This window comes from Pinus tabuliformis, chromosome 6, assembly GCF_031772625.1.
Source record: "Pinus tabuliformis cultivar Carrire ecotype Pingquan chromosome 6, CPIR1, whole genome shotgun sequence".
NCBI lineage: Eukaryota > Viridiplantae > Streptophyta > Pinopsida > Pinales > Pinaceae > Pinus > Pinus tabuliformis.
This window is the reverse complement of record NC_142292.1, coordinates 1,260,628,849-1,260,644,271: the sequence shown is the minus strand read 5'-3', so window position 1 is coordinate 1,260,644,271 and position 15,423 is coordinate 1,260,628,849. Positions and strand designations below refer to the sequence as shown.

The 15,423-nt window shown below is 35.7% G+C and overlaps 1 pseudogene; it reads right to left on the bottom strand.

The window, feature by feature from the left end:
- Window positions 1–614: 614 nt before the first annotated feature.
- The window catches only part of LOC149263243 (bifunctional levopimaradiene synthase, chloroplastic-like), a 69,503-nt pseudogene continuing 54,694 nt past the window's right edge, over window positions 615–15,423 (bottom strand).

Here is a 15,423-nt window from a genome sequence, read left to right as displayed (position 1 = left end):
TGTTACAGCACTAACGCATTGTTTATCAATAGGACATAGCGTTAAATCGGAATCGGTGCAAGGGACAGACTATTTGATTTTTTAACTGTTCAACGTTAGTGGTGTTACTAACCTTTTTTTTTTCAATGCAACTTCGCAGCAACCTTCGTCTCACAGTTGCTTCACTTTGCTACGATCTCTGTTCCACTTTTCAGTTGCAAGAAGGAGATCTTACTGTCTTTTTAGAGAGGTAATTTATGTTGAAGAAGCAAGTTGTAATTAAGAAGAATGACATATATGTACTATCTGTTTTATTTTTAATTCAGAATTTTTTTGGTTTAAAAAAAAAAAAGCTACTTAGACCGTAAAGGGGTATCCTTGTGCAATGGATTGCAGGTCTGGAAAATATCTTGGAATCTAACTGTTAGGAGAGATCAGAACTAGATAAATATGTTAGAATCTGACTGTCACCAAAATCAGAATTAGATATTTTCAAATCTATAAAGATAGATTGGTTTAGTTGCTACGAGTTTTATGGTTAAATTTGGAACAGGAATATGTATGCCTGAAAACTATTCTAGACTCTTTCGTTAAAAAAATAGAAATAAAAAGGTTAGTTTGAATCAACGAAAAATTTACGTTTTCACAGATTCTGTAAACAGGTTGAGATTGTCTAAAGTTTCATGCGTGTCATAAAGATCATCTAATATGACGGTGAAAATAGCAGTTTTTGTGTAAACGGCTCTGCAGGTAGCAAAATCTGGCTCAAACAAAAAGGATGCTGCTGAGAAATATATTTCGGCAACACGTTCCCGATGAGTGAAGCCGAGCTCTGAGAAACCCGATGAATTCCACCACCTTTGAACAGTGCAAAATATATTGTTAGCTTTGGGTAAGGAAGATAGACTTAATATCAATGAAATGTAAAGGTGGTGTAAGCAACACCTCCGAATATCCTGAAGCTCTTTTCTGTGTAAAGCTTGCAGTCGATTGAAATCCAATTTTGCTAATTCCAAATATTTTTCGTTGAAAACATTTGGCATCCTGGAAGAGGGAGTTACAGAGGGAAGTAAATATTAATGGAGGTTTTATATAGAGAAAAACTATTTTAAGACATTGCTGTTGTTTAATAATTTGTTTCTTACCATTTTTTTTTCGGTTACATAAAGGAGTTGATACAGTATCTTTATTCTTTTCCATAATACTAATTGGAAAAACGGAAAAACTCAGTCATACGATCTTGCAAGTTAAATTTACAGAGTGGTTTTATGAATCTTACATATACAAAATTTTCCCGACCCAGAAATCCTTTGGTCCATAATTTTCAATGTAGCTTCTAGCCTCCAGCCTTGGCATACTTCTATGCCAGGGATATTTGAGTGAATACTCCACCTGGAGAAAAAATTATGAAAGATCGATTGAATATATTAAATTGTAAATTGAAGTAATGGTTTTTTAAATCTAATTTAACCCAAAAAAAGAATTCGAACTTGCACCTATTGACCAACTCCTTGAAATATTTCCAAAAACTGGAATGATTAGAATAGCCAACAATATTCATTATTGAAATAATAGTTTTTTAAATCTAATTTAATCAACAAAAAGAGAATTCAACTGTTTGAACTTGCACCTACGGACCAATTCCTTGAACTATTGCCAAAATCTGGAATGATTAGAATAGGCAACAATATTATGTACCTACCTCTCCCCGAAGATTCTTTTTAATGGCCCATTTGTCAAAGGCATCCACATCCTCTAGAGCATGCTTCAGATACCTTTCCATACAGAGTTTTGCTTCCTTCATGATTGTTTCTACCAGAAATGCAACGTGTGAACAACGATTGACATTTAACATGTCTGTAACTCCTCTTTGTGATTGACCCAAGAAGCAAAAGAACTCTCCATTCTCATCTCTAAAAATTTTTAGAACATCTGCCAAAAATGTTACTTCCAGAGTTCAACCAGTATGAATTAAAAAACAAGGCCTTTGGCACAATTCCCAGCAAAATATAATAGCTCTCTACACCAACATTTTACCTGAGGATACATTGTATCCATGCAACAAGAATAATCCTAATATATTAAAAACATATGCATGAAAGCATTTTGGCTATGATTTTATTATTATAAGTGAAATTTCCATCCATACATACACCATTGATGACCATTAGCCCCAATAATGGAATATTACAGTAAAAAACACTTGCTTCTCCAAAGAAGTATACTCGCTCTACACTATGGAGAAGCCAAGGCTCTTCACAATACTCCCAAGCTCTTACTAAGCCTAAGTCTAGCCAAAACCTTGGATCCCAAAAGCATGTTACATGAGTTATGATGTTTTATTTATAACAAGAGGGGGGTGACTCTTCAACTCCACTTTGTGACCTTTGGACTACCCTCATGACTCTTCAACTTCTTCACAAAATAACACATTACATTACATGATGACTCTTCATATTCCAATATTGACACTTCAAATTTCACTTACAACATAATTACAAATAATATTGCATTTTACACTCATACCCATATATGACAAAATGGGGTAGAGAAAACTTGGCTGCATAACAAGGCAAGACACTATGATGTTTGAGTTTGCGAACACTCTAGATTGGCAACCTCCACTTGATGCTTCTCGGTCACGTATCGATGCCAAGCTTGGTACTGTGTGATGACATCCCCAAACTGCATGATGATGTCAAGCTTGAAGCAGACTCCAGTCTCCATAGCATCGGGGTACAATTATTTGGAACTAGTCTTAACTTCTCTCTCAAGCAGGAGAAACATGGTTCTGATCTCGACAGTACCACCAATGTAGTTCTGCATGTTTTGTCTGTTCGACTCTAAGTCCTCCTTGGTCGAAACCTGTCTCACCTACTCCATGTACTCTTCAATCTCCCGCATGACTTGGTGTTTTTTTCTAGCTTCGGTGAGTGAGCTGACTGATGGGATCTTGTGGGTTCTCACCATGAAGTCCAATACTTTTGTACAACCATACATATGGGGCTTGAATGTTTCCAATGAACGAGGTGAGCTACTTACTTTTATGAACATTCAAACTCTTGCTTTCTCCAACTCTGCCCGTGGCTTCATCTTCTTTACCAGAGCAAGTGGTTCCTCTTTGTATCACCTTGTCCATTCTTGCATGGTAGTGATGGGAGTTTGCACATTCTTAAGACTCTTGACAAATTCCTTTCTCTACTACTATAGGCTATGCCAGTGGACAAATTCCCTATGTATGGTAATGAGATCCTCATATAGGTCCCGCATGGTCTCTTTAAGTTTTGATACCTCACCAAGTATTGCTGCTCTCATTTCCCCCAAGAAGACCTGTGTGGGAGCTACATTCTGCATTTCTCCATGGAGTTGTTCTATCCCTTGACAGGCAATCTGTAGATTCTTTATTAATTACTTACTCTCAGGTGTCAAATACTAAGTGTTTTATCTTTTTTAACCTTCGAATACCAAGTTGGCTTCAACAATGGCATTTGGATTACTACTAGTATCCACCACTATATCCCTTTCTCTAATGAAAGCAAGTGACGTAGGATCATTGTTCGGGGCTAACTCTGTGGTTGGAGATGGTAGAGGTTGAAGGATGACCTATGGGGTATTCAACATCAGATCAATATCTTCAACATGTGGTCTAGGTCCCAACTCCATGTTTGCAATTTCAATCAAATCTTCAATATGCTGAGCAAGATCCTGATCCTGCATCTGTTCACTCTTTCCCTCTTCTATCGGTCGGTTTTGTTCTTGATTCGGCTTTGTTTCTTCTTTCATTGCGCCTTGCCTTTCTTCTTCTTCCTGCTTCAGATCCTCTTCTTGTTCTTTCCTCCTCAACTCCCGTTCTTCTTTTGGTTCTTGTTCTTCTTGCTTCGATCTTAGTTCTACTACCTGCAAGCTTTGCTTTTCTCTCTTCCTCTGCTTTGCTCTATTTATCCTCTACTTCCTTTTGCTTCTGCTGCCAGATTTTCCTACATGAAGAGTGAATTTTCTTTCACTCTACAAATTTTTTCTCCCTCTATTCTTTCAGCAACTTTCTCTTTCCTTGATCTTGTACTTGATTTCTTCCTTATGCTACTCCTGCTGGACTTGCTTCCATGTTAGTGTTGACTCCTTTTCTTTGAACGGTGGAGTGTCTGCATATATTGGAAAGTTAATTGGTGCTTTCTCAACTACTTCCCGAGTACTACTTTTAGTGGTCTCCCTTGAATCATCTCTCTTTGGTGCCATGGTAACAATGGCTACTGGAGAGAAGTGCTTCACAAGTGTAGTACCTTTGGGATAGAAAGGACACTCATGGCAAGCAAGCGTTAGCTCTTACAAATCTAACTTCACATAATGATCATGGAGAAATATGGGAATATAATGAGAGGGATTGTGCAATTTTCACCTACAAGAGGGACTCATAGGTTGTGGGAACTACACATTGTGTAGTCTCATCAGCGAAGGGTGCAACCAAAGGCTTGAGACTGAGCAAAACGTAGTTTAGCCTAGGCAGAGCCTGGGAGAGACTGCACATAACACAATATCAATGGCCAAGGTTAACAATTTGAGCCTTGGAACTGTACAATGCGTAGTTGGGGCCAACCTATACTGCACACTGTGTAGCTCCAAAGGCCAAGCTTGGAGCTTGAGTCTTAATATTGCGCAGTGCCCAACTAGGAAATGAAAAATCTGTTAAAGGAAATTGCAGATATGCCTGATCGAGGGGTGAAAAATGAGAAGAGCTTAGTGATAATGCGATCTTGAGTGAAGATCTATCTAAGTGAGGATAAATTGATGAGAATTAAGTGCAGAAACTCAACAAATTGAAAGAAACTCAAGTATGTGAGTAGAGTCGCCGAGATGATGACCGTTGGTGCAAAAACAAGAAAATCAATGTGACACTTATGAAATGAAAATGACATACTGCAATAAGACTTATACAAGCTAAAGAAAATTAAACTCCAATAACCAAGAAGAGAAACAAGTGAACCAAAACTCACACAAGACAAACCACAAAAAGCGATTGAAAAGCGACCAAAAATGATAAAAGAAAAACTCACCTGGAAAAGCGAAGACAATGCTCTGAAGGTTCCTTGATCTCCTCGAGATTGTTAGAGCTTGATGATCGAATGTACAAATGAGCTCTAGAGGAGTCCATTACATAGAATTGAGTAAATTGGAATTTATGACGTGCATGCCTAAAGTTTATGAAAAGGTGACACTTGGTAGAAGTTTCTAAAAATAGAAAAAATGCCTCCTTCGGGATACTAAAAATACATCCCTATTTCCTAGGGATTTTTTTCCCCTTTAGTTTTCTTTCTTTTCCGGGGGGAATCTTGCCATGCATACTGTTGGGAAAGACTGCGTAGTTCTGGGGAACTGGGAAACATTCTCTCTTAGTGTGCATTGCTCAGTTTTTGAGCTTAGTGATGTTGGGTGTGTGATATATTCTTTCCAAGAAATGATGGTTTTCTGTCCATGGTATTTTTGTAGATCTGGTCAAGGGAACTACAGTTATGTTTTAATCCAGGGTTAATGGATTGAGGTTTATGGATACTTCGGCATGTATATATATGTATTATAACATTGAAAAGAATATAATAAAAAATCAATCTGATAGTCTTGATTTTGGGATCTAGGGGAAAATCTTTGCATATATCTATTTTATGTTTTATGCTCTCGCCATTGTTTATTTTCTGTTTTAAGAATTCGTATGCAGGTAATTTTTGTACGGGGTTAAAACCTACATTTGGTATTGGAGATTTTTTGGCTTCAAGGGGATGCCTTTGCTACTGAGGCGCTTTTCTTGGGCCTGTGGTAGACCCTGTTCAATGGGAGATTTGCGGGATCGATTCTTGTGGTGAAAGAATATGGTGAGAAATAGAAAGATAGAGATCAAAAAATTTAATGGTCAGAGTTTTGAGTTATGGAAACTCAAGATGGAGGATCTGCCCGTGGATAAAGATTAGTGGATCGTGGTAAATCCAGGTACTAAACCAACGACAATGTTTGATGAAGACTGGAAGAAGTTGGATTGGAACGAAAAGAGAAAAATATGGTTGTGTATCTTAGATTAAGTATTGTTGAATTTATCATGGGAAGCTTCGATGAAGGCTTTGTGGGACAAGTTAGGGACTTTGTACCAATCTAAGTCTCTGGTGAATAAATTGTTCCTATGGAAAAAGTTGTATGGCTTGAGGATGAAGGATGGAGACTCGGTGACAGAGCATCTGAACGCGTTTAATACTATGGTAAGCCAGTTGTTATCTATTTATATAAAAATTTCAGATGAAGATAAGTGCATCAGTTTTTTGTGTTCTCTACCAGATTCATGGGATAGTCTGGTTGTTGCAATAGGTATTAATGTGACTACCTTGTAGTTTGATGAAATAGTCTCATCCTTGATATTAGAGGAGATGAGATGGAAAAATATGGAGGGCCAGAATGGTGATGCTTTGTCTTTATGAGGAAGGTTGAAAAAAAAATAAAAAATAAAAAATCCTCGAGTGGGAGATCTAAATATATAGGGAGATGTACATCTCTAGGAAAACCTGTAAAGGTGTGCTAGAAATGTGGAAAGGAAGGGTAGTTCAAAAAGGATTGTAGATCTAAAGCTCCTAGGAAAGGAAAGGGATCTGATGACGCTCCTTTTGCAGAGGTGAAAACCACCTCAGATGAAAGTGGGGATGTGTACCTGGCTTTTTCTTCAAGTACACATGTAGATCATGAGACATGGTTGATTTACTCAAGTGCATCCTTTCAGTTCACTCCCCACAAGGAGTGGTTCTGCGAGTATGATAAATATGATGGTGGTGATGTCTTCTTAGGGGATGACAGGAGGTCTAGAATTGTCGATCACGGAGAAGTCAAGTTGAAGCTTCAAGGTGGGAGGATTAGAACACATCTGGGTGTTCAGTATATTATTACATTGGACAGAAATCTGATTTCTGTAAGCAAATTGGATGATGCAAGTGTAAAAATAATGTTCGAGAAAAGATTTTTGCAAGATGGTTTAGGGAGCACTTGTATTGATGTGGAGATTTCGAATTGGAACTCTGTATAAGCTTCAGGGTAGCACTATTATTGATAGGTGCAAAAGTTCTGTATTTCCTAAAAGTGGAGCAGAAAATCTAGTGGTCTTTAGATAAAAGACCATGCTATGGCATCAAAAGCTTGGACATATTGGAGAGAAGGGCCTTCGAATACTTCATGGTAATGGTACGGTAGAAGTATGTATAATTTCTCTCTGGATTTTGATTTCAATGAAAATTGTGTATATGGGAAGCAGAATCGGGTGAGTTTCCCCTCTGGTATTAAGAGGGTAAAACGGATGTTAGAGCTTGTGCATAATGATGTGTTTGGACCTGTGTAGGTTCCATCACTAGGTAAGTCTTCATACTATGTATCATTTATGGATGAATTCTTAAGGCATACATGGATATATTTCCTCAGGAAGAAATCTGAAGTCTTTGACAGATTTAAAGAATTTAAGGCTCTAGTGGAAAACCAGGCAAAGAAGAAGATAAAGGTGTTGAGGACAGATAATGGTGGAGAATTTTGCAAGAAGGAATTTGAAGATTTCTGTAAGAAGTGTGGTATAGAATGGCATAAGACTACTCCATACACACCTCAACAAAATGGAGTTGTAGAAAGAATGAATAGGAGATTGATGGAGAAGGAAAGAAACATTCTCAATGGTGTCGGGTTAGGACACGAATTCTGGGGAGAGGTGGTGGAGACTACATGTTACCTAGTCAATAGATCACCTTCATTAGCATTGGAGGATAAGACTCCACAAGAGATATGGACTGGTAATAAACCTTGTCTTTCACATCTAAGGGTATTTGGATGTGATGCATATGTACATGTTCCAAAGGATAAAATAACCAAGTTAAATAGTAAATATGAAAGGTTCATCTTTATTGGGTATAAGGATGGTTTAAAAGGTTATAAGATTTGGAACCCAGAAACAAGGAAGGTTGTGTACAACTACGATGTGGTGTTTAAAGAGGTGAAAGATGTTAATAAACATGAATTCCTAGCAAAGGAACCTAAGAAGATAAGAGTTTGAGCTAAAAGAGGAGGAATCAAACTCTACAATAGAAGAGGAATTAGAATATGAAGAGCCACAAACTCCAATTGTGAGAAGATCAATTCGTGAAAGAAGGAAGCCATAATGGTATAGTCTAGCTACTTTCTATTCAAATTTTGCTTTATCAATTACTATGATGATCCTAGGACTATTAGGGAAGTAGTAGATTCAAAGGATGGAAAACTCTGGAATGAGACATGGTTGATGAAATTACATATTAGCACAAAAATAAGGCTTGGGATCTGGTGGAGTTGCCGACTAGAAGGAAATCCATTGGAAGCAAATGGGTGTTTAAGAAGAAGATGAATGCAGAAGGCAAGGTGGAGAAATACAAAGCTCGGTTGGTAGAAAGATGTTATTCCCATGTGTTGGGAGTGGATTTGGTGATATTTTTTCTCCTATTGCCAAGGTAGATTCTATTAGATTACTTTAATCTGTTGCTACTGCTTTTGATTTTGAGGTAGAACAGATGGATGTGAAGACAACATTTCTTCAAGGGGATATGGAAGAAGAGATCTACATGAAGTGACCTGAAGGCTTTGTGGTGAAGGGGAAGAAATAACTGGTATGCAGGTTAAAAAATTCTTTGTATGGGTTAAAAAAGTCACCAAGGATGTGGTATAAAAATTTATATATATATATACAAGGACTTGGCTTCACTAGAAGAAAAGCAGATCATTGTGTGTATTTTAAATTAATTGGTGACCATGTTATTTATTTGGTATTTTATGTGGATGATATGTTTTTGGTTGGAAATAACAAAGAAATCATCCAAGAATTGAAGACCCAATTGTCCTCCAAATTTTACATGAAATATCTTGGTGATTTAAACTATATTTTGGGCATGGAAATTAAATGAGATTGAGAAAAAAGGAAGCTCTCGTTAAACTAGAGGAAGTATGATGAGACAATATTGTAGAGGTTTAATATGCAAAATAGTAAACCAGTGAAGGTTTTTATTCCAGTTGGTGTAAAGTTATTTGTTGAACATTGTCCCAAGACACAAGAAGAGGAAGAGGACATGTCTTCTGTTCCGTACACAAGTGCAGTTGGTAGCTTGATGTATGCAATGGTTTGTACTAGACTAGACATTGCACATGCAGTGGGAGTATTCAGTAGGTTTATGTCAAAACCAAAGAAGGAGCAATGGACAACAGTGAAGTGGGTTTTTAGGTATTTGCATGACACTAGTGATTATGGTCTTTGCTACCAAGGAAGATCAGGATTGGACAAAGTTTTGAACATCTGTGGCTTTGTTGATGTAGACTGGGTTGGAGATTTGGATCAGATAAGATTTACAAGTGGGTATGTGTTTAACCTATTTGGAGGTACAGTCAGTTGGATGAGTAAGAGACAGTCTGTAGTGGCAGTTTCAACTACAGAGGCAGAATACATGGCAGACACTCATGCAAGCAAGGAAGCAGTTTGGTTGCAAAGATTTTGTTTAAGTATAGGGTTAGTACAACGAGCTATAAGGATAGATTTTACTAGCCAGAGTACAATTTTCTTGGAAAAGAACCCTTCTTATCATTCAAAGACAAAGAAAAATGATGTTTAGTATCACTTTTTAAGGGATATGGTTGAGGAAAAAAAGTTGTTACTGGTAAAGGTGGACACTTTGAAGAATACTGCAAATGCATTGACAAAGTCTGTGAGCACTCAGAAGTTCTCTTGGTGTAGAGAAACAATGGGCATTGTAGGGCTGGACCAATGAATAAGCTCTACTATGGCCCCCTGTGGAAAGAACAAAACATGGGAGAATGTTGGGTGTGCATTATATTCTTTCCACGGTTAGCCGCACGTGCAGGGGGGTGATAGCCCCCCCTATTCATTGTGTCGGGTGCAACATGGGGGTCACAAGGGTGATGGCAGCCCCCCAACCGGGGGCTTTGAAGGGGGCGGTAGCCTCCCTCTGCGGGGTTCGAGGGAATTTTTTTTTTTGGACCCTTTATTAGGTGGGCAAACCTACCTATGGTTTTGTGCATGGTTTTCGCACATGGTTTTGGGCATGATGGTTTTCTATCCATGGTATTTTTGTAGATTCAGTCAAGGGAACTACAATTATATTATAATCTAGGGTTAATGAATTGGGGCCTATGGATGATTCAGAATGTATATATATGTATTGTAACATTGAAAGAAATATAATGAAAAATCAATCTGGTAGTCACAGTTTTGGGATCCGGGGGAAAATATCTTTCTATATCTTTTTTATGTTTTATGATCTCGCCATTGTTTATTTTCTATTTTAAGAATTAGTATGCAAATAATTTCTGTATGGGGTTAAAACCTATAAGTGAGGGCTATGCAATTTTTGGGCTCAGTTTTGGGGCTTATTTCCATGCCTACGTAGTTTCTGAGCTCAAGGCTAACTTCTAGTCTAATCTGCACAATTATAATCATCAAGGTTGGCTGCCTTCCATGAGTGCACGGTTTCTAAGCTCAAGGGTGAGTGTCAATCTGAACCGCACAATTCCAATTATTAAAGTTGACTACCTTCAAGGATTACACAATTTTTGTAGGGAAGCCCAAAATTGCTATGTGACTAAGTTGGGAGAAGATTCCAAAACCGAAGCATAAGACAAATTTTGGAGGGTGGTTGTAGCTACTACAACAGTGTGCTATGAGAGGATCTTCCTGTGTGTTCTTCTCCTATGGTTTTCCTCATATTTATGGTTATTTGTGTATTTTTGGATCGTTATTATTTGGTGTGTAATTTTTGGGGAAACCTGGCATTTATGTCACTTTAACAATGGCTAGTCTGTTGAAATCTTCGGTGTTGATTAGGAGGGTCTCCATACTTTCTATTTCTTGTCGTCTTGGGGAGTTTCATGTCTACTCAATCTCCCTATTTGTTGTTGTATGTAATTCCAGGTTCTTTGAAAATATAAAACTCATCTATATGTAATTTCACCTTATTAATGATATGAATTTCTAGTGTAGTTAACAAAAAAAACACCACACCACCCCTGTTATATACATTTCTTTCTTCAACTGCATCACTTACTTATAATAATCCAATATACTAAACTACCATTAGGGGAATTTTGGGGTATAATATGGGCCTCCTAAGGAAATTATAAAATAATAGTGGAAATAATAAAATAATATTAGATTACATCATCAAATTTTATATGGAAAAAAGAAAAAACTATTTTTTCAACTCATATTTTCAACTTAACTCCCTATGGGTTTACTCAAATTTCGAGCGGAAACATTTGTTGGATGCATAATTTGATTCCTCATCCAAGGAGTACCCATGTTCCATACTTTCGATGGACCATGCTATATGAAAAATGAGAAATGCATGAAAATCGTGATTGCAATCACGTGTTTTCATGTATTTATCATTTTTCGTGTAGTAGGGTCCATCGAAAGTATGCAACATGGGTACTCATTAGATGAGGAATTAATTTTTTCTTCCAATGAGTACTCCCACTTGAAATTTGGGTAAAACTTTAAGGAGATAAGTTGAAAATATGATTTGAAAAAGTAGTTTTATTATTTTATTATTTTTTAATATTTTTACTTTTTTACTCCGAAAATGGTGAATCATCCCCTATGGTTGACATCATCATTTTGAATCCTATTCGTTCTTATAAATTTTATTTTGGTTGTACAATTTTCTTAGGAGGCCCATTTTAAACCTCAAAATTCCCCTAATGATCATTATATCATAATATCTCATAAATATTCATCATCAAACAAATATATAATAAATATTTATCATGAATATTTATATCATCAAGTGACACTTCACAAATCACTTTACTCATAAAATCACATGAAAGAGGGCATACATACAGTAATGCTAATAAATACTTTGCATTTGTAGTATTTTGATGTGAGAATTTGTTATTATAGAGTCATATTCCAATTGAATTAGTTTTCCAAAAAAAATTCACTTTGTATGGCACAACCAAGTATAATCTATAGGAAATATTTTTATTTATAGCGATTAAATGTAATTTTCTAAATTTTTTGGTTGAGTTTGTTATCTTCTTGAAGTTTGTGACTTTTGTAAAGAAATCGAATGTAATAGTTTTACTTCAATTTTTGTTTATAATTATTAAATACTCACGTATATAATAAAAGTGAATCTAATAGTTGTTTTTCAATTTTTCTATAATTATGTAAAATAATAATTGAAAAAATTGTTTAAAATTAAAAAACTAAAAATTGATGTATATAATTCACAATTTTTTTTTAGCAATTATATAAATAAAAGTTAATATTTTTAATATTATAAATTATTAAAAAAACATATCAATATTACCATTAATAAAAATGATGTATACTTTTCACTCTTAAGTTCATATTATTAAATTTTAACTAAGAGAAAAGCCTTTCATTTATAAAGACAACACCTTCCTCGATGGGGGTGGTTATGCGGGAGGAGAGGGCTTGTTGGAAAATGTGTGAGATGGGTAACATATGTTTCCATTTGGGGGAGGCATGGCAGTCGTCAAACGAGGGTTTTAGGTTTATACAATGCTAGTCTTGTCGTTTTAAATGCAATTTAATGGTGTTGGGGTGACCAGATTACATGAAGTGGGAGATTGGAGGAGAATTATCCTCTGCCTCCTACCTCTAGATTCTTCTATGATTGGAGTTTGGTGTTTCTAGTTCTATGGATTTAGAGTCTCAATTTTTTATTCATTTGGAGTTCTAGTTGTATGTTGGTTATCGTTGGGTGGTTGCAGAGTATGGGTCTGTATTTTGAATCATGTCCAGACCATTGGTAGCAAGTTTGGAGGTACTTCTCTACTCTTTTGTGGTTCTGAATTGTATCAACAATGTTTTTTTCTATTTTATGGGTGCTTGCTGCATGGGTCAGAGTTTTGCCAATTATGTTATCTTTGTTTCAGGTTGTTTCCTTTGGTTGCACTTATATATTGCTACTGTTATCCCTCGGCTCTAGGAAGTGGAGGCTATTTTGGATAGTGTCTGATTTTTCCTAGTCTGTTTTGTTGAGTCTTTTAAGTGTTGGATTCTCCCTTGTTCTTGGTCAAAGTATTGATTGTTCCCTTTCCCTTAGTCTTTGTCAGTCTTTTTGTTTGGTCAAGTATCAGGGATTTTCTTGTTGTAGGACTCTGTGTTGTGGGGAATTCGATAATTTGTTGGGGCTTGGTCCTCTAGTGTGACAAGTGGGTGAAAACCTAGTAATCTCATTAACACGCTTATCGATCCCACTGACCATTTGGTGGATAATGCACAGGATTTGATGATCATATCATCTTATTAGGACTAGCTTTCATTGGTCTTATGTTTTTTTCTTTGATTTTGGTCATCTATCTCTAGTGTTGTTATGTTATGGTTAGTCATAGATGTCGGGTGTGGGACTATATCATTGAATTGTTTGCAGGATTGAGGCACTTAAATTTTTCATTATTATGTATGCCCATGACTTACTACTTACACTCTCATGTCCATGTCATTCATGAAATTCATTATGTTAGTTTGGACATTGATTTTGATATCTTTGGTGGTCATTGCGGTATTGGTCTCTTTGGTTATATGAATGTGTTAATGACCACCCATTCACAGAGCTTATGGCAGGCAGGTTTTCTATTTTTGGGTGCTATGAGAAGATTTAACTATGTGTTCTTCTCCTACGATTTTTCTCGTATTTATGGTTAACTGTGTGTTTTTTTATCACTACTCTATGGTGTTTGATTTGTGGGGAAACACGGTGTTTATGTCACTTTGAAAATGGCTAGTATGTTGAAATATTCAGTATTGACTAGGAGGGTCTTTGTACTTTTTGTTTCTTTTCATCTTGGGAAGTTGTCTGTCTACTCAGTCTCCCTATTTGTTGTTGTATGTTACATGAAATTATATGAGAATGTAACACTCCTCAGACCACCATATGACATTGGAGTAAAATAATAGGTATGGAAACCATAGTATTTATAAATGAATATAATCTAATAAATAATAAAAATTAAACCAAGAATTGACCAGTTGGTAATGCATTTATTTATGGAAATTTCGTTACAAGGTAACGAACTTCATCTCAGGAAGGGCTCACTGAAACAAGATATTAGGGATTGGGGGAGTGACCATTGCAATGGAAGTTGAGGAGATGTGTTCAAAATACGAGACATCAATGTTGTGCAACCTAAAAAGAAAATGCGTGAAACATAGCAGTGATTGCATGAATCCTTAATACGTTCCTTTTCTGGTTGTTGCTACATAGTTTGGTGTTGATAATGTGTGGGAACTTGCATACACAAGTAGAAAGCTCTTAGTATGGAATTTTTATAAAGGTGAAAAATAGTCCAATGAGCATACAAAAGAATCATACGATGAATGTCATCTCACCCCTACTCCAAAATTAGACTATATGATTGCTTCCATGTCCTGTTGAGTGATTAAAGACTTAGAAGGGGTTATACCTTGAGGTATGTGCATTTGCCTCTTGGTGAAACTTCTACATATTCTTGTGCAAGAGACAAAGATGATTTATCTTATGTTCTTAAAATCAAAGCATTAGTTCTTGGAAGATTAAGATAAATCTTTGGAAATATTTGCATATTAGCTTGAAAAAAAGGGATACGATAACAAGAGTAATCTTTGAAAAACAATTTGCATATTATTTTGAGAAAACAAAAAGATAAATTAACCAGGTAACTCTTGATATATTTTTATGGGTTGTAAACAAAAGTAAATTAATTCGATTAATTTCTGGAAAACAACCCATGAATCTGTGTGCGTAGAAAGCATAGGTTACCCATGTTGTTGTACTGAAGGGACTCGGGAAATTTGTTGTTCTTGCATGAAAAGAAGAATCCATTATGATAGATTTCTTGGAAGGAAAGTTATATATATAGCTACATGCATAAAATTAACATTTATTATGTTAGCATTCCTATTTTTATTAGTTACTGAAAATAATTTATTGGAAAAGAATATGGATATATTTGCATAAAAGAAAACTAGTTGTTAGGCATTTGAATTCTTGGGAAAAATTATACATGTTTGCGTGCAAGGAATAATTCTTGTGCATTTAAGAAGTCAATGTATTTTTAATAAGAATGAATGTGAACTTTTATTTAGAAAATATAAAAAAATTGAGTTGTTTTATTAAAAAAAATTCAAGAATTATGTGTGGAAAGTTAGACTATTAATTTATTTGAAGTTATTCACATGATTCCTATGCATTAGATTCCTAAAGAGAACCATTATACTCTTAAAATAGGAATATGTTCTTATTTTATTAGATTTTCTAGATCAGAAATATGCACAAAATAGAACTCTTACGTTTTATATTTTTTGAGAGGAAATAAGTTTATTTACATGCACACAATATAAATACTATGTTTGATATTTCTTGAAAAGAAATATGTTATTTGTTTGCA